This window comes from Dermochelys coriacea, chromosome 3, assembly GCF_009764565.3.
Source record: "Dermochelys coriacea isolate rDerCor1 chromosome 3, rDerCor1.pri.v4, whole genome shotgun sequence".
Lineage (NCBI taxonomy): Eukaryota > Metazoa > Chordata > Testudines > Dermochelyidae > Dermochelys > Dermochelys coriacea.
In genome coordinates, this window is record NC_050070.1 from 10,902,098 (window position 1) to 10,928,223 (window position 26,126).

At 42.3% G+C, this 26,126-nt stretch overlaps 1 long non-coding RNA gene across 1 annotated transcript; it reads left to right on the top strand.

Annotated features, from left to right (window-relative positions):
- The first annotated feature begins 22,743 nt into the window (after window positions 1-22,743).
- Window positions 22,744-25,563, top strand: LOC122459175. The gene is made up of 2 exons (XR_006279685.1): window positions 22,744-22,875; window positions 25,360-25,563. It is a non-coding gene; the product is annotated as an uncharacterized LOC122459175 (long non-coding RNA).
- The last annotated feature ends 563 nt before the right edge of the window (window positions 25,564-26,126 follow it).

Here is a 26,126-nt window from a genome sequence, read left to right on the forward strand (position 1 = left end):
AGTCAGTCTTTGGTTGCATAAACAGGGGAATCTCGAATAGGAGTAGAGAGGTTATTTTAACTCTGAAGCTGGCACAGGTGAGATCGCTGCTGGAAAACTGGGTCTTGCTCTGGTGTCCACAAATAAGGGCTGTTGCACCCGTGCATGGTTTAAAGGATACATTGGTCAGAATGCCTGTCAAATTTGGCCCAGCTGCCCCTCCACCATTTTGGGGGACCTCTTCAAATTGCCTCTTTCATTCTTCCCCCCCCCAGGGTGGCCCTGAAGAAAGACTGACCTGAATATCTGTGTGGACACATACAAGATGTTTCCTCTTCCTTTGGCCTGATCCCATGAAAATACAGTTTGCTCAAGAGGAGGGTGAACTAAGTTGGGAACCAGGAGAACATGAATTTGAGTCTAACTTCTGCTCACTAGTGTTAATTATTCAGGGCTTTGATGTCCCTTATTATTAAGTGTTGTCTCACCCCCAGGAGAGAATACACAATCTGGGACTAAAACCCCAATCTTTAATGTGGCAAATCATTTTCTCAGTGTTTCTCTTGCAACACTGTCTCCCAGAAATAATCTGCTATATCTGTGTGCTTGGCCTCATTACTAGAACCGCCATTGTGTTGAGTTGTAGCAGTTTCTGAAGAAATGACATTGCATCTGTATACATTATTATTATTTTATTAATGAATTAGCACCTAGGAGCCCCTGGTCATGGATATGGACCCCATTGTGTCAGGTGCTGTACAAAGTACAGCTAAGACATACTCCCTACACCAAACATGTATAAGATGAGAGAAATTACATACAAATAGGGGGAGCTCAAGGAAGCAATGAGACATTACTGTTTAGGTCTTGGGTTTATGCCTGTGGGGATTGGATACTTTAATGAAAGCATAGCTAAAATCCAGTTTAATTTAGTCTAATCTAAATATCCCAAAGGGCGAGGTGATGGATGTTTGGGCTACATTTTCCAAAAGTCCAGCCTGTCTGTCATGTCTACACCTGGCAACTGGGCAGGAAGAAACTATTCTTGAGTGCTGAGTTGTCACAGAATGTTTGTGCACAGTCTCCCAGACCAAAAGGCATTCAGAGTTGAAGGGACTCAGTCACACACTTCTGTTCCTAAATGTTGCAACCATCCATCCCAGTGCTGAGCCTGTTCAACCCTGCTCAGCCAACCAGCATTTGTGATATTGCCTGGAACATCACTGTTACAAATAAGAAAGAATCAGAACCGCAGCAGCAGCCACTAAGGGAAGTTGGCAATTCAGGCAGCTACCTGCTTCCTGGGCCTGCAAGGTGTGCGCTGTGAAGGACATCCATGCTCAGTGCTATGATTCTGAAGTGCGCAGCCAGGGAGCCAGTGCTTCTGCTTAATTAACTTGCTCTGTTCTCTTCCTAGGGGCAGCCATTGAATGGGCAGAGAACTACAACCATTTAAGTATTATGAAATATCAAGTACAATGGTGCACAGGAAGATAATTGGGTTGTTTTGTCCGGGTCTCACTGAATGGGAAATTCATTAAAGGAGAAAAGCCCATCATGCTACAGCCACCGCTCTTGTTTCTCTGCTGTGTGAATGAAAATCAAGACTCTTTCTTTTTTTTTGGTGTGTGTGTGCAGTTTCTGAACATTTGGCACCGCCTGCTGTCTACGTCATAAGGGTGCCTGCTTCCTTTTCCATTGTTCCCCCAATACGATGCATATCGGCCTCTGTGGTGTGTTTTGGCATTGCTGTAGGAGGGTAAGTTCAGGATTGCACAAGGAAGTCATAGTTTGTTCATCGTGCAATTTGTTTCTCTCCTTTATATATCCAAGTTGTAGCTTAATGCTCTTGCAGGCTTCACACACAAGGCACAGCCCAGGGGCAGAGGGCAAAGGAGGCTCTTGTACTACCCTGATTCTGGACTGTCTGGGGGCTGCTTTGACCCTTGTTGACTTCTCTTACTTACAGCTACCTTACCCTATTGGCCATGGCTAGTCCACAGCCTGTAATGCTCAGTGCTATAGAGGTTGCCCTGCTGAGACCTGATAACATCCAGCACTACCCCTAAGACATTGCTTGCAAGTAGGGCGGCAGAAGGCCACTTACGTCAGCTCTGTATTTCTCGTACATTGGGGTAACTCTCCATCAATCTTTTTATATCCCCTACATGTAGCCAGAACATTGTTAAGCACTCACAATAAAGGCGATTTCCAATCTCTTTCCATAATAAGCCCATCCTCTCACATGCTTGTCCATTTTTGGAAATGCCTCCTCCTTACAGTATACATCCATGCTTATTCTACAACCAAGAGTGGAATATTTCTTGATTGATTCTGCAAAATTCATTCAGGCATTTCTGGTGTTGAATGTGTTTGACACAAGTTCTGTTCACTCCTGAGACATGATCCCTGCCAAAAACAAAGGGATTCTTTGACTTGTAGTCAAGGAATTGTGGGAACTGTTGGCTCCTAATGAAGAATTCTAAATATTAAAGGCCTTCTGTCCTCAGTCTCAAGGGAATCGGTAAGACCTGCTGTAAGTCTCTCTGGCAAGCAGAAAAGTGCGGAAGAGCAGTAGGGATGATACACAGTGATCTGGATCACCTGGTAAGCTGGGCTGAAGCACACAATATGGGTGTTAATACAGCTAAATATATATGTATACATCTAGGAATGTAGGCCATATTTACATGATAGGGTACTCTATCCTGGGAAATGATGACTTTGAAAAAGATTTGGGGGTCATGGTGGATACTCAGCTGAACATGAGCTCCCTGCAGTCAAAAGAGCTAATGTGATCATTGGATGAATAAACATGGAAATCTCAAGTAGGAGTAGAGAGACTATTTTAACTCTGTGTTCGGCATTGGTGTGGAGTCCTTTGTCTGCTTCTGGTGCCCAAAATTCAAGAAGGATGTTGATAAATTGGAGAGGGTTCAGAGAAAAGCCACAAGAATGAATAAAGAATTAGCAAGCATAGCTTATAGTGATAGCTCTAGGAGATCAATCTATTTAGCTTAGCAAAGAGAAGATTAAGGGGTAACTTGATTACAGTCTATAAGTATCTACATGGGAATAAATATTTAATAATGGGGTCTTTAGTCTAGCAGGCAGAGGTATAGTATGCTCCAAAGGCTAGAAATAGAAGCTAGGAAATTCAGCCTGAAAATAAGACGGGCATAGTTAAGAGTGATGGTAATTAACCACTGGAAAAAAAATATCGAGTATAGTGCAGGATTCACTATCACTGACAATGTTTAAATCATGACTGGATGTTTCTTTAAAAAAATATTTTCAAGATAATATTTTAGGGGAACTCTCTGGGCTGTTTTATACAGGAGGTCAGACTAGATAATCATAATAGTCTCTTCTGGCTTTGGAATGTATGAAAACTATTGTGCATGAGAACAGCTGAAGGGAAGAAAAGTCCAGTCAGCCCCTGAGGAAGCGCCTCTAGCCCAGAAACGTTTATATTTTCTTTTTGATGACTTTGTTGGCCCCAGATTTGGGAGATTTTGGTTCAGCATTGATGAGAAGATAAACTGCAGGCCATATTTACATGATAGGGTACTCTATCCTGGGAAATGGTGACTTTGAAAAAGATCTGGGGGTCATGGTGGTTAATCAGCTGAACATGAGTCCCCTGCAGTCAAAAGAGCTAATGTGATCATTGGATGAATAAACATGGAAATCTCAAGTAGGAGTAGAGAGATTATTTTAACTCTGTGTTTCCACAGCATGGAAATCATGATGATTTTCCCAGAGTAAAAAAGTATTTTCAAACCAATTCACAGAAAAATGGCAGCACATTGAAACTCAGTGCATGGCTTAGTCCTCACTCCAGGGTCCATCCAGAACTACTCAATGTGAAAAACTGGAAAATAATGAAAATTATGAAGGTGGGAAAATTGTAGCTCCAGCAGATGCAGGGCAGTGTTCTCAGAGCTGTGTTACAGAACATCTGGGTCCAGATCCTGCAAACGTGAGGAGCCGTGTTCAGCATAAAGTTGTTCCCACATGACAGCAGGATGGAGGCACTGTCAAGCACCCATGTGTGATGGCTGCCATACCTTCTTTGTCTGCAGTCTGTGGTTTCTGCAGAGCCCTCCAGAGCTAAAAGTACAGGTGTCAACAGCTTGAACTAAAAAGCTAGCCTCTAGTTGGAGGCGGCAACACTTACAGCTTGCACAAAGGGTGATGTGTAGCATGCACTGACCAGTGGGTGACAGATGCGTATCAGAAAATGCCTTCATTCTTCAATGTAATTCAGTAATCACTAGTCCATTTTAAGGATTAATGCATTCCTTTCATTCCTTAACACATCTTAGTACATACTCTGAGCCTTTGCAGTTCTCATTTCAGAATTCCAGAGCGATTACAAATCTTGGTAATCTTACTGTTACCATTGCTCAGAATGTCTTTTTAATGTTTTAAACATGACGGTTCCCACAGTAAAGTTAACTTGGCAGCATTGTAGATCTGCAGCCCTTCTTATCTCCGTTCTTCTTGTGAGCTGCTGGATGTACCATAAAAACCTTTCCAGGATGCCCATTCATGTTGCAGCAGGGATAGGTCCCAGAGAAGCAGTAGGGAGGGGTCAGAGATTTTTTCCAACCACAAAAACACAAGAGGGTCAGCTTCAGGGCAGGGGTTGTGAAGCTTGGAGCTGCATGAGAGCGACTTCAATGCTGCTCGCCTGGCTGGTTCACTGGACATTTTCAGAGCTTCATGCTTTCACCAGGCCAGGTTGCTAGCATGGAACCGATATGAGCATATGGTCAGGCTTTGGGCTTACATGAGCTGGGAGGCAGAATTGGAATTGCCATGCGTTCTTGAAGAACAAATCATTGATCGTGTAAATAAGTAGTTATTTAATTTTTCCTATAAGAAAACGTGTTTGTAAGAAAAACTGTATGTGGATGTGAGACACATTGTGGTACACTTTATGTATTTTGGTTTTATTTTTCTATATGAAAAAGAAGTCGTCAAGATTTTTAAAGGTCACAGTTTTGATTAAATCCCGCAAAGGAATTCCACCTGTCTTTTTAATTTTGATACACATTTTTCATTAAAATGTTCATCGTATTTACAGCAGGTCCAATATTTTTGGTTTTTTTTTAATGTCCCAGACTAATTTTATTTTTCTGGTTGTTGCTTTACCTGTGTAGAATGTTAATAGGAAGGATTTTTTTAAAAAATAAAATTGAGAATCTGCCTTCTTTACTAGAGAGTAAGGGGTAAAGGGAGGGGAAATCCATGTTCAGAAATCTAGTGTATTTACCTGGTAAGCCAGATAGGCAGCCAATTCACATGTTTAGCTATATCTGACTATCTTCATTGAAACTCTGTAGCAGTATGTTGAATACAGGAAATGAATCTCCTGCTCCGGTGTTAACCAGGGATATCTGCACTCACTGTTCAGTGACGGAGAAATTCCTGCTCTGCTTTTGATTTGAAAATAAATATCATAGTTTCCTTGTTTTAATGGATTTAATCACAGAATCTGAGAGTCTCTTTCCTGTTTTCCTTTTTTAGAGATGAGGGATGGCACCAGAGATTGTGAATGCAGGATCTCTGGGAATCTGGCAGAGGGCGCCTTGCTTCTAAAATGATTGGAGCCTTTTTATCTGGACTGCAAAGAATCTTGTGAGCTGAAGAAAACCCACCAGGGAGCCCTAGTATTATCCATAATGACTTGTTATTCTCCTTTTAATAAAAGTAACTCCTTGTGGCTGTGTATTGTTGAAACATGTGTGAGTGTTTAGATTGGTGCACAGCGGCTGTCCAGGTATTTCTTTTCTATTTAAAATCCATTTATATTTTCCTCTTGAAATTAGAAATACAAAAAATATGAAAGGTCACTGTTGCATGCTAAATCCACCCAATTGTGTTCCTAGACCAGGGAATATTCATATTTTTTTTATGTTTCAGTGAGCTCACATGGATAAATCTTTACCTATTCCTTACATCTTTTACAAATCCATTTAATTTGTGTTGTTGTTCGAGGAGTGGGTCCAGTTAGAGTTTGATTATGTGGTGTGTGTAACGCCCACCTCGGTACTCGATGGCGTCTCGACTCTCCCTCTGCTCTCTTCTGTTCTGAAACCTTCCCATCACCAGTTCCCCTTCACTTGTGGCAGAACTTCCAGATATGGCCATGTGCAGCAGGTTCTTTTGCAGGAATGAAAATGACAGCACAAATCCTCCAAACATTTAATTGTGTAGGTGGATCTGGAGGAGACTGAGACATTCCCCCAAAACAAATCCACACCGAGGAGAACAGAGGAAATCAGGCGAGGCTGCTTTAAGGGCTGGAGCCTTAAGGCTAAGGGGCAAAGTGGTGACTTAATTACAGTGTATAAGTACCTACATGGGGAACAAATAGTTAGTAATGGGATCTTCAGTTTCACAGACAAAAACATAACACAGTCCAATGGCAGGAAGTTGAAGTTAGACAAATTCACATTGGAAACCAAGCGTAAATGTTTATGTTGAGAGTAGTTAACCACTAGAACAATTTACCCAGGGTCGTGGAGGATTCTCCATCATGGGCAATTTGTAAATCAAAATTGGATATTTTTCTAAAAGATCTGCTCTAGGAATAATTTTGGGGAAATTCTATGGCATGAGTAGGAAGTGAGACTAGATGATCACAATGAACTTTTCATGCTTTAGAATATATTAATCTCTGAATCTAGGAATTCTGCTCCCTGTTACACTTACAGTTTAGATTTACTGGTGCAAAATTGGCATAAGAGAGATTGGAATTGGGCCCATGATATTCCACAAAGAATTTAGAACAAGTTTCCTAAAGGGAAATGTCTGTGCTGTTTCAGTCTCTACTTTCCTAAACGCCTTATCCGATCCTGCCCCAACAGTGGTCAGAAATTAACTGCTGCCATTAGATCATTTACAAGAAGTTTAGCAGTGTGGGCTCCAAATGGAAAAATCTCATCCCAGACTTAACTAAGCAGACACTATGGCTCTCCATGATTTTCTTTGTTGCACTGTCACTGAAGTCCAGCAGGCTGAGCTATGCTCATTCCTATTGCAAGGCTGTTATTACAGACGGAGGAGCAGCTTTCCTTAGCCACCTCGGTCTTGTGGTTAGCACACAGGGCTGACTGCTAGGGTTAAGTAAAAGGCAATTTAAAAGTGTAGCTAGATTCCCCCTCTCTTAATAAGGAGATCTTAATCTCTCCCTTCCCCAGATGTAGAGAACTTCTCAACTCCCACATCGAACTGGGCACACTTGGCAAGAAGAGGAAATGGTGGGGGGATAGAAGGGGCTGGCCTGGGTAGTGGGAAGTATTTTGAGTGCTGTCTTAGGAGGCAGGGAGAGTTTGATAGCTGGAGAGGTGGGAGTCAAGGGCTTGTCCATGTGGTGAGGTCTCAGGAGAGATTTCAGGCCCTGAAGTGAGTGCGCTGTAAAGCAGGTAACTGATTTCTTTCCTAGGAGCTTATGTTCATTACTAAAAAGCTGTGGTTTTTTTTAGCTTGGGCTAATTAACACGTGAGCTATCCCAAGATTAAACAATGTAAACACGTGTCAATATAGTCTGATCACAAGGTACCTTTGGCAAGATCAGTTGGTTTTGTTAATTGGGCCTACAATTGTACCATAACTGTGAGCTCAATTGCATAAAGTGAGGGAAAGTTTATAATGTCACAATAACCTATAACAATAAATGTTGATGGGAAAAGCTGCAAAAGGGAGACAAAGACTGAATTAGTTCAAACAAAAAGGCTTCCTGATACCACTCAACAACTGTGTTAAGATCATGCCCAGTAAACACAAGATGTCAGATTCGGGGGAGGTCTCAAGTGGGGTTAAACAGGGATGTGTTCTGGGTCTGGTGTTTTTAACATCTTTATTAATTTCCTGAATATAGGAATAAAGAGCATACTGATCAAGTTTGCAGATGACACAAAGCTGGGGGTGGGGGGGTTGCCAACACTTTGGAGTATAGAGCTAAAATTCAGAGGGTTCTTGGTAAATTGGAGAACTGGGCTATAGACAACAAAATTAAATTAAATAAAGACAAATGTAAGGTGCTAACCATATGGAAGAAAAACCAAATGCACAAAAACAGAATGGGGGGAAACTGGTTTGGCAGCAGCACTGCTGAGCAGGTTCTGGGAGTTGTGGTAGATGACAACCTCAACATGAGTCAACAATGTGGTGCTGTTGCAAAAAAAAAAAAACAAATGCAATTTTAAGTTACTCAATTAATAGAGGCATGCAAGTCACAGGAGGTGATTGTACCAATCTATTTGGCACTGGTTAGGCCTCAGCTGGAGTACTGTGTCCAGTTTTGGTCACCAATGTAAGAAAGGATTTAGAGAAACTGGAATGGAAACCAGAGGTGAGCGACAAAGATGATCAAAGGGATGGAATGCAAGCCATATGAGCAAAGGCTGAAGGAACTGGGTATGTTTAGTTTGGAAATGAGGAAATTAAGGGGGAATATGATAGCAGTCTTCAAATATGTGAAAGGCTGCCATAAAAAAGATGGAGAAAAGTTGATGTCTTTTCTCACAGAGGGCAGGAGAAGAGTCAGTGGGTTCAAACTACAGCAGATCAGATTTAGATTAAATCTCAGGAAAAATGTCCTCACTGAAAGAACAGTAGGACAATGGAACAGACTCCCTACGGAGGTTGTGGAAGCTCTTTCAATGGAGATTTTCAAGTGGAAGCTGGATAGCCATCGGTCTTGGATGATTTAGACACAACAAATCCTGCATCTTGGCCGGGGATTAGAATAGATGACCCTTGCAGTCCTTTCTAACCCTATGATTCTGTTATTCTAATTGCTAAACATTCTGCCTGTCAACAGAGAGCAGCCATTTTTGTCTCAGAGTTGCTGAAGATTGGAACAGAGGGGATGCATGCCCATGGTGTCTCCTGGAGGCTTTATATTTGTTGTTCCCTATTGTTTTCCCTATTCTGGAGTGGGGGAATAAAACAGTTTTGACAGTAGAGTTGATTCTGGCATGATGATATGCCTCAGTAAAACAACAGGGGAGACTTCCCTCAATACAGGAGAAGCATAGAACTGATTGTATTGGACATAGACTGCTTCCTTGCACGCACTTACATGTGTACACTGTAGCACTGTAGTGTAAGCACTACATATCTTTACAGAAGAGTGTTCTAGGTAGATGTAGTTAATCCAACTCTCCAAAAGGCAGTAGCTAGCTCAAAGGAAGAATTCTGCCATCCGCCTAGCCATATCTACACTGACATTTTGGTCAACCTAACTACTGAACTCAGAGAATAAATTTATTCACAGTCCTGAGAAACGTAGCTGGGTCGATCTAATTTCTAAGTGTACGCCCAGGCTGTAGATGCTGGGCTGCTCCAGGCTCTGGAACCATCCATAAGCATGCTAGGTAAGGCTGCTTTAAATACAGCAGCCACCAGGGTTCTTCTAATGAATGCAGGGTCACTTTGGCCCCAGCCAGCCCAGAATCTGGATGGCGTGGAAGTGATTTAGATCTTCTTTTGTCACCTCTCCCCAGTGGCTGCACCATTGCTGCTGGACCTCTAAGGTCTCTCTCCCTGAGAGCACATATGTTATTGTTTTGACTATGGAAACAGGCAATGCCTTCCTTCAACCACACTCCTTCACACATTCACCTTCTACCATCTCCAGAACGCACATTAAAGATTCATTTTATTATATAGCAAATAGGATTCAACAACCATTTGTGTATCAGATGGAGAGCAACTGGTATTTCTGTCAGTGATGCCATGTCTACCATGTGAAAATTTGGCCTTATAGTTTGCAGCAACTGTCCCATCTACGGCAGGGGTCCAGTGTTTTCAGTCTAGCTGGGCCATCTCCCAGGTTAGCAGAAATCCTCCTTGTGTCTACAATTCAACACATCATTTTGAAATCCTGCACAAAGAAAAAGAGTTTTCATTTCTCTTTACAGACCATGGTAAATATGATTTATGATTCTAGCATGATGACATTTTCATTTGACTCAAGTTTCCATTCACTAAGACCTGGCCAAATCAGACTAATAATTTTCCAGTGCACAACTCTACCCCAACTTTAATTCTACAGAAATGGCTTCAGTTCTAAGCATATTCAATGGCACGGTTTATGAAGAGAACAGAGCAAGTTAATTAAAAAGGGATGCAGGCTCCCTGGTTACAGAGTTGACGTATCTCAGCTCTATTCCTGGGTTTTCTTCACCCGTACCCTCTTACATTTAAGGAATGGAAAGCTGGTAATTCCCTGCCTCACCAACTTCCTTTGCAAAAAGAAAAGGAGTACTTGTGGCAACTTAGAGACTAATTATGCTCTAATAAATTTGTTAGTCTCTAAGGTGCCACAAGTACTCCTTTTCTTTTTGCGAATACAGACTAACACGGCTGCTACTCTGCAACTTCCTTTGGTAACTGCTACTTTGGTTTTGATTCTTTACGGCTCCTAAAACTGATTTAACAGGTAGTATCATAAATGCTAATTGGCTGAGTGGAATTGAAGCAGGTCAGAACTGGATTGGATGACTGCAAATTTTAAAATTTGAAAGGATTAAATTAAGTCCCTTCCAATTTGAATGTCTGCCTGTTTATAAGACTCTGTGCAGAAGGCTTTGTGAAGACTCGGTGCTTTGGAATAGTTTCTTCATGACCAACAGCCAGCTTTTGGTTATATAAGAAAGCTTTATATAAGAAAGCTGTATATCTTTGGAAATGCAGGCCAAATTTCTCATCATTTAGGGTACTTAAGATCAAATATTTTAGATAGTTTGTGCTTTGACAAAACTATCCATGGCCCTCAGATCTGAGCTCAAGACCTAAACTGATATATATTGGCATTTCTGCGTATACTTCCTTACCGAGATCATATCATTTCCAGAACAAAGCCAAGCACATAGTGTGGCAGAGTCTTTCTGAGAAACTGTGTTGCTAAGACACTGTAACAAGGGTCTGCCATGTAGAGATTTGTGTTCTATTCCCAGTTTGAGTAAGTTCTCAGTAGGGCCAGAGGCTTGGCTTTACAATATTGGGTGTGAAGGGCACTGAATTACTAACACTGTTCAGCAGAAGAAGTTAGACTTTAATTCACCATCTCCTGGTTCCCATCCTTTCCCAAGAAAAAATATTTTTCAGAAGAACAAGGCTAGAGATGAAAGATTCATTCTGTCTGTGTCCCATCCAGATAGTCTGTTCTGTCTCCCATGTCAAAGCAAGAGCATGCTCAGTCCAGACAGAATGTTGGTACGGGGTAGTAGCAAGGCTCTAGCAAGCTCTACCAAGGACAACACCGAGGGGAAACGGGGATTTTTGACAGGTCAGAATCCAGTCATATTTGAATTGATTTTTCAAGGGGACATCAAAGGCACCTCCCTGATCTCAGAATTAGTCTCCTGCCAAAGTTCAAGTTCTGTTATATGCTAGGGAAGCATTTCAGAGTTTTTTAAACAAATATTGTAATGTATTAACTGGAAATTTTAATACAAGGTGACAAATATCCCTGTATATTATCCTTCTATTTTATATACATCTTACCTAGGGCAATCTGGAACATGAAGGCAAAAACCACAATAAGAAGGTTGTCACGCTGACAGTGAGTGCCTACCTCATGGCAGACTGTCAGAAAATAAGGCAAACACTCCAAGCTGATGGTGTAGTCTATAATTAGATTTCACCAAACCAGTAACAAATGTGTATTCAGTCTTTCCATGGAGTCACAGACAGTCCCCTTAGACCAGTGGTGGGCAACCTGCGGCCAATGGGCCACACGTGGCCTGTCAGGGTAATCTGCTGGCAGGCCACCAGACAGTTTGCTTACATTTGCACACCCTCCCACAGCTCCCAGTAGCTTCTATATGCTAATAAAATGGATAGAAAAGAAGTTGGTAAAGTACAGGTAGGAGTTAGAGAGGAACAGTTAAACATAAAAGAGTCCCATTTAAACATAACGCAGAAAAAGCAAGGAACTGAATATTGACAAAATGTACAAGCGCTTATACACAGATGCTAGCCTTCTAAATCCTAAACTGAGTGAATTAGAGTGCCTGGTAATAATAATGATATTGTTATAATAGGCATTGTGGATTGATCTGTAAACTGTGTTAAAAGATACAAACACTAATACATATGTTGCAATCAAGATATTTATTGGCTGTGGAAGTTTTTTGTTTGTTTGTTTTTTTGTCAGCCTTCTGCACAAATGTCCGCCTCATGTCATAAAATTCTCAAATAGATCCGCAGGTAGATCCAATTGAGCATCACTGCGCTATACAGCTAAACTGAGAGGCATTAATGACTGAATGAATCATAGTCCTCATTGAGACTGATAGCTGGGAACTCAACCTTCAATTAATACAACTAAGGATAAGTTAATTAAAGCTCTGACCTAAGACAAAAGGTGTTTTGGACTAAATGGCTGGGTATTGCTGCACATTTGTGAGTCATGGATAGAAATTTGATATTGGCAGAATTGATTATAGTCTCTGGGAGGAAATATTAGATCTGTGAATCTTTGCTGGGAGTGGAATTAAGTGGAAGAGGGGTGGGTAATAGGGGGAGAGTGGTTTGGGGTTTAAGTGAAGGGAGAGAGAGGACTTATGGGAAAGGAGATAAATGGGGCTGTGTGGTAGAGGCGGGGAGAGAGGTGGGAGCTCAGGTGAGTCACATGTGAGACTTTGTGGGAGTGAAGGAGTGAGACACTTGAAAAGAGGATGTGGGGATGAGTGACAGGGGACAGGGAGGGAAGAGGAACGGGGCACCTATCAGCCCCACATTCTTCCTTCCCATGTGTGCCAGGATCTGGGGTCTGGTACCTGGCTTTCAGAACTTTGAATTTTGTTCAACTCAACAGAAAACGTACCACCGAGCAACCTTACCGCTGCATTAACATAGGTTTTGCCATTGAATTCATAGGGCTCTGGGGATTGTGATATATGGACCTGCAGAAATTTTGTTTGATGCAAGTGATATTTATCAGACATGGGCTGCAATATGTTAATTATAATTATTTTTATTTGTACAGCGCCATAAAAAGTCCTGGCACATTTCAGGAAATTCAGCATGACAAATCCCTGCCTTGTGGAAGCTGCACCTGATAAATTCTACTGCCTGCTCCAGTGTCATTTGAAATCAAAGATAAGACTCCCACTGACGTCATTAGGGTGTGGATGAGGGCCCGATTGTGAGAGGAATGCCAAGAAACCGGTCTATCTGGGGAGAGGTATGGCAGTAAGGTGTGTGTCTGTGTGTTTGTTCTGAACAAATTGTACCAATATCCTATGTGAATTTAGGGTATTTTCCCATTTTTATGATTCCAAACCCAGGGAGATCGAACCTTGCTGCAAACGTGTGTGCGGAGGGGTGTGGCGGGATAGCAGGGGGAGCAAGGGTAGCTACTGAGATTCAGCAAGGGGATGGTCAGCCAACTCCAGGGTGGGAAATGGGGTCCCAGAAATTCCTGCCTGCTCCCTAGTCTGATCTTGGGTGCCTCTGCAACTGCTCCCCTTCCCCCACCCCACCGTTCTGCTATAGTCTCCGTATCCTTCAACTCCCATACATATGTGTGGGATAACATGGGGGCAGAGCCCCCGCAATATTTCCATAATTCCAGAATTCTTAAAATGAGGGAGAAACACATGCTATCCCTCCCTTTTTCTTGTGGTTCTGCTTTGTTGCTGTAATGACCGGCAGCCTTCACAATAGCAGTGAAAAGGACAGACGCTTTTGGTGCATTGAACATGTGAGAGTCAATGGCCCCTGCAAATACTAAGCACCTGTTAAGGATTTATCTCATCCACGCTATTCAGAGAAGAGAGAATGAGAAGTGACTGGGCTACAACAGCAGCCAGGAAAACTGAAGAAAATTGCTAAGGCTTCTGTTGTGGAATTGGGCCTATTAATGCAACTAGGTATTCCGGCTCACTGGGCACCCAAGTAGGATGAAAGCAGTCGAGCAGCTGTGCCCTTGATAACAGTTAGTTTTTCACTTAGTGAAGCAAACCTGCTAGTTTTGAAGGGCTCGATTCTGCCACACACAAATCGACACTACAAGAGTTAGAGCTGCATAGCTGCAGTTCTGCAGGTATGCCACTGTAGCACTGTAGTGTGACACTTATTACAGCAACAAAAGGGGCTTGTCTGTCACTGCACTTAATCCACCCCCTCAAGAGGCAGTAGGTAGGTCAATGGAAGAATTCTCCTGTCAACCTAGTGGTGTCTACACCAGGGCTTATGTTAGCTTATCTATATCTCTTAGGGGTGTGAGTTTTTCACAACGTTCAGTGATGTAGCTGGGTCGACCTGCATTTTAGGTGCAGATCAGTCCTTACATTGCATCTTTCCATTGTCCAGAAACAGCCCCGTTGATATTGATGTCACAGTTCACAGAGCAAGCACAACTCATTGTGAGGGAGGGTGGCAGACTCCTCATATCTAGTCATTGTGCATTGTGCATTGTGCATTGTGCGTTTCTTGTGCTGCCGTTGGTGCCGTTGGTGCCGTGGACACAATCCTAGCAAATCCCAGTCTCTCCTAAGCAGAGTACGTGCTGTTAGCCACCAAATTCAGATTCTCCATAGTCAACCTAATTATTATATGAAACTGTAGCGAAGCTACCTGGTGCAGTGCAATTGGCCAGTGGGCTCTTTTCACTTCCGATATGCTCAGGTAAACAGACATTCTTATACAATGGGACCAGACTGATAGATACATACAGAGTGAGAGAGATAACTGGTAAGAATAAGACACGACATCTACTAAGGAAGAATTTAAAACTCTGTTTATTTTTTTAAAATTAGCAAATATTTCATTCAAATGCTTATTAAGCACTTAGTAGCAAAACATATTTGTATAGATTCAAGAACTCCACTTCTTCAGCTCACGGTAAATGAACATCACAGAATTTTCCTTGAGGACCAAAGAGAATTCCAGCAACAGAGGGAAAACCGGATCTGGCTTTCTTGATATTTGTAAGCTAAATAACAAGCAGAAGGGGGGAAAAAAACACTTTAAAAACCAAAAAGAAAAGGAGTACTTGTGGCACCTTAGAGACTAACAAATTTATTAGAGCATAAGCTTTCGTGAGCTACAGCTCACTTCATCGGATGCATTAAGTGAGCTGTAGCTCACGAAAGCTTATGCTCTAATAAATTTGTTAGTCTCTAAGGTGCCACAAGTACTCCTTTTCTTTTTGCGAATACAGACTAACACGGCTGCTACTCTGAAACCTGTCATTTAAAAACCAAAACCCCTTTCAGGTATCCTAATACTTTATAAAGAGGGGGGGAAAGAGCACAGACCCATTACTATTGTGGAAGAAAACTCAGTCTTCACTCTTAGGTTATTTGCAAAAAGTCAGAGACAATTTATTTGTGCAATTGCAGGGAAGACAGCAATTGGACAGAGTGTCTGTCCTTAAGCAAATCTTCAAAGTACAAATAATATAAAGCAATATTTATACCCTTTCATGACATATAACTGTGTCCTGTTTATACATTTTTCTTCCCATTATCTTAGTCAACATTGCATTCCATTCTTATCTTAAAGCAAGGTCCCTTGTAGTTTTCCCATCCACCTCGCACAAACCCCACTTCTACAAATCTTGCATTATTAGGGTTAAGGTTGGCCTGTTTCTTGCTCTGTCTCTTAACCAAACTAAAAAAACAGCACGCATATCCTCTTTTCCCTTTCACACTTCCACACTATTTTCTTCTTTGCAAATGCCCTACAATAGCCTGGGTCAAATATTGACAGTGCATTGGAGTATTAAGACATGCCTGACGTGCATAAACAAGAGTATCAGTAGGTTCAATCTTTGAGGTGGACCTCTAAGACGATGGGAGTGGGGAGTGGGCCACCAACCATGCCCTGGAAAGTCAGGCGGGTGATGGGCCATCTCCTCAAAATGCTGAGAAGATGTAGGAGGTGGACAGACCTCTCCTCAGGAACAGAGCACAAAGCAAGGGGGAAGCATAGGGCTTGTTCCATGGCAGGGGCCTCCAGGAGAAGCGGTTTGATGGGATGTAAGAAGAATATTTAACTCCCCTATCTCCCTAAGGAATAGAGGTGGGGTTAATTGGCAGCAGAAGGGGAAGAGCAGGCTGTTTGTTTGTTTGTTTGTTTGTTTGTTTGTTTGTTTGTTTGTTTGTTTGTTTGTTTGTTTGTTTGTTTTGTTTTGTTTTGTTCAGAGGGGTATTTCCTATGTTATCTGGAGCAGTTTGTCCATCCCAACCTGTGACACAGTCTACAGCCTCTCCCTTTGATGGTGTCCCTTGAATAGATATGTGGACAGTTGGCACCGGGGTTTGTTGCAGGGTTTGGTTCCTGGGTTAACAAAGGAGGTGCAGTAGTCAACATGAATAGGTCGGAATATGAGTGAGAGGCTGCTAGGCAACTCTCTGACACCACATTCTACAGTCCATTATCCTTTGATCCCACTGAGGGTTACCAAAAAAACATAAAAAGAAAAGGAGTACTTGTGGCACCTTAGAGACTAACAAATTTATTAGAGCATAAGCTTTCGTGAGCTACAGCTCACTTCATCGGATGCATCCGATGAAGTGAGCTGTAGCTCACGAAAGCTTATGCTCTAATAAATTTGTTAGTCTCTAAGGTGCCACAAGTACTCCTTTTCTTTTTGCGAATACAGACTAACACGGCTGCTACTCTGAAACCAAAAAAACATAAACCATCTGCTCAAGAAACTCCCTGAAGAAGCACAGGAACAAATCTATACAGACAATCCCCAAGACCCCCAACCAGGGGTATTCTATCTGCTACCCAAGATCCATAAACCTGGAAATCCTGGATTCCCCATCATCTCAGGCATTGGCACCCTGACAGCAGAACTGTCTCCTCAGGCCCTACGCTACCAGCACTCTCAGCTATCTTCGAGACACCACTGACTTCCTGAGGAAACTAAAATCCTTTGGTGATCTTCCAGAAAACAGCATGCTGGTAACTCTGGATGTAGAAGCCCTCTACACCAACATTCCACACTAAGATGGAGTACAAGCCGTCAGGAACAGTATCCCCAATAATGTCATGGCAAACCTGGTGGCTTTGTGTCATGGCAAACCTTTGTGCCTTTGTCCTCACCAACAACAATTTCAGATGTGGGGACAATTTATACCTTCAAGTCAGCGGGACTGCTATGGGTACCCGCATGGCCCCACAGTATGCCAACATTTTTATGGATGACTTAGAACACTTTCTCAGCTCTTGTCCCCTAACACCCCTACTCTACTTGTGCTACACTGATGACATCTTCATCATCTGAACCCATGGGAAGGAGGCCCTTGAGGAATTCTAGCAGGATTTCAACAATTTCAACCCCTCCATCAACCTCAGCCTGGACCAGTCCACACAAGAGATCCACTTCCTAGACATGACAGTGCTAATAAGCGATGGTCACATAAACACCACCCTATACCGGAAACCAACTGACAGCTATACTTACCTACATGCTTCCAGCTTTCATTCAGACCACACCACACGATCCATTGTCTACAGCAGGGTTGGCCAACCTATGGCTCGAGAGCCACATGCGGCTCTTCAGAAGTTAAGATGCGGCTCCTTGTATAGGAACAGATTCCAGGTGGAGCTACAGGCGCCAACTTTCCAATGGGCTGGGGTGTGCTCACTGCTCCACCCCTGGCTCTGCCACAGGCCCTGCTTCCACTTCACCCATTCCTACCCCCTCCCCTGAGCCTGCCGTGCCCTTGCTCCTCTCCCTCCCCACCCAGAGCCTCCTGCACACCATGAAACAGCTGATCGGGATGTGCGGGGAAAGAGGGGGAGGTGCTGATTGGTGGGGCTGCTGGTGGGTTGGAGGCGTGGGAGATGATGTGGGACTGCCGATATACTACTGTGTCTCTTTGGCAATGTACATTGGTAAATTCTGGCTCCTTCTCAGGCTCAGGTTCACCACCCCGGTCTACAGCCAAGCTCTAAGATACAACTGCATTTGCTCCAATCCCTCAGAGACAAACACCTACAGGATCTCCATCAAGCATTCTTAAAACTACAATACTCACCTGGTGAAGTGAAGAAACAGATTGACAGAGCCAGAAGGGTACCCAGAAGCCACCTACTACAGGACAGGCCCAACAAAGAAAGTAACAGAATGCCACTAGCCATCACCTTCAACCCCCCAATTAAAACCTCTCCACTGCATCATCAAGGATCTACAACCTATCCTGAAGGACAATCCCTCACTCTCACAGATCTTGGGAGACAGGCCAGTCCTCGTTTACAGACAGCCCCCCAATCTGAAGCAAATACTCACCAGTAACTACACACCACACAACAAAAACACTAACCCAGGAACCAAACCCTGCAACAAACCCTGGTGCCAATTCTGTCCACATATCTATTCAAGGGAACCATCATAGGACCTAACCACATCAGCCACACCATCAGAGGCTCGTTCACCTGCACATCTACCAGTGTGATATATGCCATCATGTGCCAGCAATGCCCCTCTGCCATGTACATTGGCCAAACCAGATAGTCTCTATGCAAAAGAATAAATGGACACAAATCTGACATCAGGAATTATAACATTCAAAAACCAGTAGGAGAACACTTCAATCTCCTTGGACACTCAATAACAGACTTAAAATTGTTGGCAATTCTTCAACAACAAAAAAACTTCAGAAACAGACTCCAACAAGAAACAGCAGAACTAGAATTAGTATTAAGACTGGGAGTGGATGGGTCACTACAAAAACTAATTTCCCCCTGCTGATACTCACACCTTCTTGTCAACTGTTTGAAATAGGCCACCTTGTTTATATTGGCCTCATTAGCACTACAAAAGTGATTTCATCCCCTTCTTGTCAACTCTTGAGAATAACCCACTTCCACCTTAATTGAATTGCCTTGTTAGCACTGACCCTCCCACACTTGGTAAGGCTACTCCCATCTTTTCATATGCTGTGTATTTATATCTCCCTACCTTATGTTCTACTCTATGCATCTGATGAAGTGGGTTTTAGACCACAAAAGCTTACACCCAAATAAATGTATTAGTCTCTAAGGTGCCACAAGGACCTCATTGTTTTTGCTGATACAGACTAACATGGCTACGACTCCGAAAACTGCTTCCAGGAAGAGTGTTTTTGTTTTTATCTAAATTCTCTGTGGGTATGGTATGAAAGTAAAGAAGAATAAAGAAAGAAAGAAGAAGGAGGTGACCAGACAGAGTGACATGCCCACTTCTTGTGTCCCCACTGGGTGAGGTAGCATTTAGGGTCCCTGTTCTGTCTCTGTGGAGAAAGTGACAGTTGAGAAGACCAGCACCCTACATCCACACAGAGACACTTGAAATACAGGGCAAAGATGAGGAGATGAAAGGGACAGGTCCCTACCAATGCCTCGTTTCCCTGTTTTTGTCCCACTTTGTGAGGCTGTAGGACTAGTGGATTCTGATACTTGGTCCTCTCCCTTCTCCCCTCAATTTTTTTTTTATTTTCTGCCTACAAATGGGTGGAAATGGAGGAAAACAGAAGGTGACAACTGGGAAGGATATTCCAAAGCAGGTTGTTAAACTTTGTGGTGATTTATTGTTTGTCAGCTCTGAGGCTTGGTAACAATGAATTCCCCAGGGAACACTGAGGTGTCAAACTCCTCTATAGAACCCTTAGAAATTTTCCTGGCCATAATTTCAGCCCAATCACTTCTTGTTTTCTCCTCCCTAAGAGAAAGAGACAAATCTTAAAAGGAGCTTAGCACCTGCGCATGCCTTTGGCTTCCACATGTTTGATTCATCAACATTTTATGTCTGTACTTTAGATTGTTCTCATTAAGGCTGATGTTTGTTAGGTGGGAGAAAAAAGGTAAACTCGTGGTTTTCTCCCATCAATACCTGTAAAATTCCTTAGTTTAGATTCACAGAGAAACAAACCAAAAACATAACAATACATTCCTGGCACACAGTATTTTCAGTGTGAGTCATTTTATTTCTTACTTTCAAAAGGATTTTTAACCTCTTTGTAATGGGTTTTAATGCATGAAGTTTGGAAATACATGTAAAATACTCAAAAAAAATTGTACAAAAATATACAAACACACACATCCTTCTGTCAATCGCTTCTTGGGTGTGTTCTAGAATTCCCCTCTGTACTAGGGCCCTCATCTGAAGTCAATGGTAGGATTTCCATTGACTTCAAAGGGCTTTGGACCAGGCAATAGATGTTTGCTAGGTGTAAATATTCATATTGCAACTGCATGAAGGCAGGGATCTGTCAATTGTATTTCCTTGATGTGCCTTGGGAATTTTTATACTGCTGTACATATAATAATCCTTATAATTAAGAGATTGCAGCACACACTTTATAAATGTCACATGTATCAAAACAAGATTTCCACAGATCAGCATGTCACAATCTCCAATGCCCTATAAATAGAGAAACTCTCAGTATCCTGTCTAACTTGCAGTTTCTTCTCCTCAGCGACATTGAGTTCCTGGACAAACGTTAGCCATGAAGATACTTTACCTTCTTTTTGCTGTCTTCTTCCTGGTGGCGCAAAGCACTGAAGGTAAGACTTTGATGAAATTAAGGGAGAATATAGGACATCTGTGAGCCTGTACTGAGGTTGCCTAAATCTTTGTATCATAGTTTTTTCCAACTCTTCTTCTAAAGAGCTCTAGTACTTACAGGGTTTGTAGCAGATACTTGAAATTTAGCTGGGGAATAATCCTGGGGTCAGGAAGGTCCCTTTGATATGCCTATGAAAGTCTGTACAGATGTGGTTGAACTATAACCTGTAAAAACATCACCTACATTCTATCTAGTGGGGTGCTTCTGGGACTGGTTCTTGGTCCTGTCCTATTCAATCTTTTTATCAGTGACCTGGAAGAAAATATAAACTCACTGATAAAGTTTGCAGATGACAAAGAAATTTGGGGAGTGGTAAATATTGAAGAGGACACAACTCTGATACAGAGTGATGTTGATCGCATGATAAACAGGGGTCAAGCAAACAGTACACTTTAAAATAAGGTTAATTATAAATGCATACATCTAAGAAAAAAGAATGTAGACATAGTTACAGAAGGGGGCACTCTATCCTGGGAAGCAGTAACTCTGAAAAAGATTTGGGAGTAAGTGGAGGATAATCAGTTGAATACGAGCTCCCAATGTGAAGCTGTGGCCAAAAGGGCCAAGTCAGTCTTTGGTTGCATAAACAGGGGAATATCGAGTAGCAGTAGAGAGGTTATTTTACCTCTAAATTTGGCACAGGAGAGATTGCTGCTGGAAAACTGGGTCTTGCTCTCGTGTCCACAAATCAAGACTGTTACCTGTACATGGTTTAAAGGATATATTGTACGGAATGCTTGTCAATCAAATTTGGCCCAGCTGTCCCTCCATCATTTTGGGGGACCTCCGCAAATTGCCTCTTTCATTCTTCCCCACCGCAGATAGTCCTGAGGAAAGACTGACCTGAATATCTGCGTGGACAAAAGATATATCCTCTTCCTTTGGCCTAATCCCATGAAAATACAGTTTGTTCTAGTGGAGAGTGAACTAAGTTGGGAACCAGGAGAATATTAATTCGACTCTAACTTCTTCTGCTCACTATTGTTAATTATTCAGGGCTTTGATATCCCTTATTATTAAGTGTTGTCTCACACTCCCATGAGAGAATACACAATCGGGACTAAAACCCCAATCTTTAATGTGGCAAATCATTTTCTCAGTGTTTTAGCAACACTGTCTCCCAGAAATAATCTACTATATCTGTGTTCTGGGCTAGATTCCTGCAAATGCCATTGTGTTGAGTTGTAGCAGTTTCTGAAGAAATGACATTGCATCTGTATACATTATTATTATTTTATTAATGAATTAGCACCTAGGAGCCCCTGGTCATGGATATGGACCCCATTGTGTCAGGTGCTGTACAAAGTATAGCTAAGACATACTCCCTACACCAAACATGTATAAGATGAGAGAAATTACATACAAATAGGGGGAGCTCAAGGAAACAATGAGACATTACTGTTTAGGTCTTGGGTTTATGCCAGTGGGGATTGGATACTTTAATGAAAGCATAGCTAAAATCCAGTTTAAAATAGTCTAATCTAAATATCCCAAAGGGCGAGGTGATGGACGTTTGGGCTACATTTTCCAAAAGTCCAGCCTGTCTGCCATGTCTATACCTGACAACTGGGCAGGAAGAAACTATTCCTGAGTGCTGAGTTGTCACAGAATGTTTGTGCACAGTCTCCCAGACCAAAAGGCATTCAGAGTTGAAGGGACTCAGTCACACACTTCTGTTCCTAAATGTTGCAACCATCCATCCCAGTGCTGAGCCTGTTCAACCCTGCTCAGCCAACCAGCATTTGTGATATTGCCTGGAACATCACTGTTACAAATAAGAAAGAATTAGAACCGCAGCAGCAGCCACTAAGGGAAGTTGGCAATTCAGGCAGCTACCTGCTTCCTGGGCCTGCAAGGTGTGGGGCTGTGAAGGACATCCATGCTCAGTGCTATGATTCTGAAGTGCGCAGCCAGGGAGCCAGTGCTTCTGCTTAATTAACTTGCTCTGTTCTCTTCCTAGGGGCAGCCATTGAATGGGCAGAGAACTACAGCCATTTAAGTATTATGAAATATCAAGTACAATGGTGCACAGGAAGATAATTGGGTTGTTTTGTCCGGGTCTCACTGAATGGGAAATTCACTAAAGGAGAAAAGCCCATCATGCTACAGCCACAGCTCTTGTTTCTCTGCTGTGTGAATGAAAATCATGATTCTTTTATTTTTTATTTTTTGTGCAGTTTCTAACCGTGGAATCATTGGCACTGCCGTATGCCTAAGTAAGAAGGGTGCCTGCTTCCTTTTCAATTGTCCTCTCAATACAGTGCGTATTGGACGCTGTGGTCTGTTTTGGCATTGCTGTAAGTGGTAAGTTCAGGATTTCACAAGGGAGATATTGCACTGTGAACAGAACTATTTGTCTCTCTTTTTTATGTATCCAAATTATTGTTTAATGCTCTTGCAGGCTTCACACACAAGGTGCAGCCCAGGGGCAGGGGGCAATGGAAGGTCCTGTACTACCCTGATTCTGAACCGCCTGGGTGCTTCTTTGACCCTTGTTGACTTCTCTTAGTTACAAATGCCTTACTCTGCTGGCCATGGCTGGTCCGCAGCCTGGAGCATCTGTAATGCCCAGTACTATAGAGATTGCTCTGCTGAGATCAGATAACATCCAGCACCATCTCCAGCACTAACCCTAAGACAGTGCTTGCAAGTAGGGCAGCAGAGGGCCAGTTATACCTGCTGCATGTTGGTTGTGCATTGGGGTAACTCTCCTCCAAACCCTTTTAGAGCCCCTGTGTGTTGCCAGAGCACTGGTAAGCCCTCACAACATAGGCAGTTTCCAATGTTTCTATAATAACTCCATCCTCTCACTCGTCCATTTCTGGAACAGCCTCTTTCTTAGGGGAACATCAATGAATGTTCTACAAACAACAATGGGATCTCTTTTTTTGAGTGTTTGAGCACAGTTCATTCAGGCATTTCTGGTGTTGAATGTGTTTGACACAAGTTCTGTTCATTCTTGGGACATGGTCTCTGCCAAAAACAGAGGGATTCTTTGACTTGTAGTCAAGCAATCATGGGAACTGTAGGCTCTAACAAAGCATTCTAGAAGGCCTGTTTTCCTCAGTCTGAGGGGAATGGTAAGACTTGTTGTGAGTCTCTACGGTAAGTAGGAGAGAGGGAAAGAGCAGGAGTGCTGATACAGAGTGATCCAGGTCACCAGGTAAGCTGGGCTGAAGGACACAATATGGGCTTTAATACAGCTAAATATAAATGTATACATCTAGGAATATAGGCCATACTTATAGGATGGGGTATTCTGTCCTGGGACACAATGACTCGGAAAAAGATTTAGGGGTCATGTGGATAATCAGCCTAACATGAGCTTCCACTGTGATGCTGTGGCCAAAAAAGCTAATGTGATCATTGGGTGAATAAACCTGAGAATCTCAAGTAGGAGTAGAGAGGCTATTTTACCTCTGTATTTGGCACTGATGTGCCTGTTGTTGGAGTCCTGTGTCTGCCTCTTATGCCCAAAATTCAAGAAGGATGATGGGTTCAGAGAAGAGCCACAAGAACGATTTAAAAATTAGGAAGCATAACTTATAGTGACAGACTCCACGAGATCAATCTATTTATCTTATCAAAGAGAAGATTAAGGGGTAACTTGATTACAGTCTATAAGTATCTACATGAGGAGACGTATTTAATGGGTTCTTCAATCTAGTAGACAACAGTAGAACATAATCCAAAGGCTGGAAGTTGAATCTAGGAAACTCACACTGGAAATAAAGCAGACATTGTTGGTGATGGTAATTAACCTCTTGAGAAAATTACCAAGTATAGTGCAGGATTCTCCATCACTGACAATGTTTAAATCAAGACTGGATATTTTTCCAAAAAAATCTGCTCTAGATATTATTTTGGGAAAAATGGTAAGGCCTGTGTTATATAGGAGGTCAGCATGCTCAAATTAATGTTGCGGGAAGGACAGGACCCATAGAAGCAGTAGACTCGGGGGGTGAGATCTTCCTAGCCACAAAAACACAAGGGAGTCAACTTGCTGGGAGCTACATGTGCGCAACTGCAGTGCTGCTCTCCTGGCTCATTCACTGAGCATTCTCAGAGCTCCATGCTATCACTAGACTGAGCTGCTAGCATGGAACGGCCACCAGCGTGGTCAGGCTTTGGGCTTACATGAGTTGGGAGGCAGAACTGGAATTTCTATGCACTCTGAAGAATAGCATTGATCATGTAAATAAGTATTTGTTCTTTAAATCTTGCTATAGACAAAGGTGTATTTGTCAGAAATACTGCACGTGGATGTGAGACTTTATGTATTTTTGTTTTATTTTTCTCTATGTAACAAAATTTGTCTTTTTAATTTTGATAAAAATGTCAATGAAAAAATCTTTGCAGCAGTTCCAATATTTAATTTGATGGGTTTTTTAAATGTCCCAGGTAAATTTATTTTTCTGGTTGTTGCTTTGACTGTGTAGAGTGTTAATAGCCAGGATGGTTTAAATAAAATTGAGTATCTGCCTTCTTTACTAGAGAGTAAGGGGTAAAGGGAGGGAAGATCCATGTTCAGAAATCTTGTTTATATACCAGGTAGGTCAGAGAGGCAGTCAGTTCACATGTTTAGATATATCTGACTATCCTCATTAAAACTCTGTAGCAGAATGTAAAATACGGAAACACCTGTTCTGGTGTTAACCAGGAATATCTGTACTCACCATTCAGTGATGGACAAATTCCTGCTCTGCCTTTGATTTGAAAGTAAATGTCACATTTTCCTTTTTTAATGGCTATAAACATAGAATCTAAGAGATACTTTCATTTTTGCAGCAATAAGCTTAACTGATGGCTCCAGAGATTGTGAATGCAGGATCTCTGGGAATCTGGCAGAGGACGCCTTGCTTCTGAAATCAATGGAGCCTTTTCATCTGGGCTGTAAAGAATCTTGTGAGCTGAAGAAAACCCACAAGGGAGCCCTAGTATTACCCATAATGACTTGTTATTCTCCTTTTAATAAAAGTAACTTGTGGTTGTATACTGCTGAAACCTAAGTGGTGTGCAACGGCTCTTTAGCTATTTCTTTTCCATAAAAATCCATTTATTTTTTCCTCTTGAAATTAGAAATAAATAAAATAAAGGGTCACTATTGTATGTTAAATCCACCAGGGGTGTTCCGAGATTGGGGAACATACATATTTTTATGTTTCAGTCAACTCACGTGGGGTAATCCGTACACCTTTCACAAATCCATTTGGTCTGTGTTGTTGTTAGAGGAGTTGGGTCCAGTTACAGTTTGATTGTGTGGTATATGTCCACCTCGGCACCTCAACCCTCCTTCTGCTCTCCTCTGCTTCGAAACCTTCCCATCACCAGTTCCCCTTCACTTGTGGCAGAGCTTCCAGACATGGCCATGGGCCGCAGGTTCTCTTGCAGGAATGAAAATAACAGCACAAATCCTCCAAACATTTCAATGTGCAGGTCGGACCTCAAGGAGACTGAGACATTCCCTCAAACAAGTCCACACAGAAGAGAACAAAGGAAATCAGGCCAGGCTGCTTTAAGGGCTGAGGCCTTAAAGTTAAGGGACAAAGTGGTGA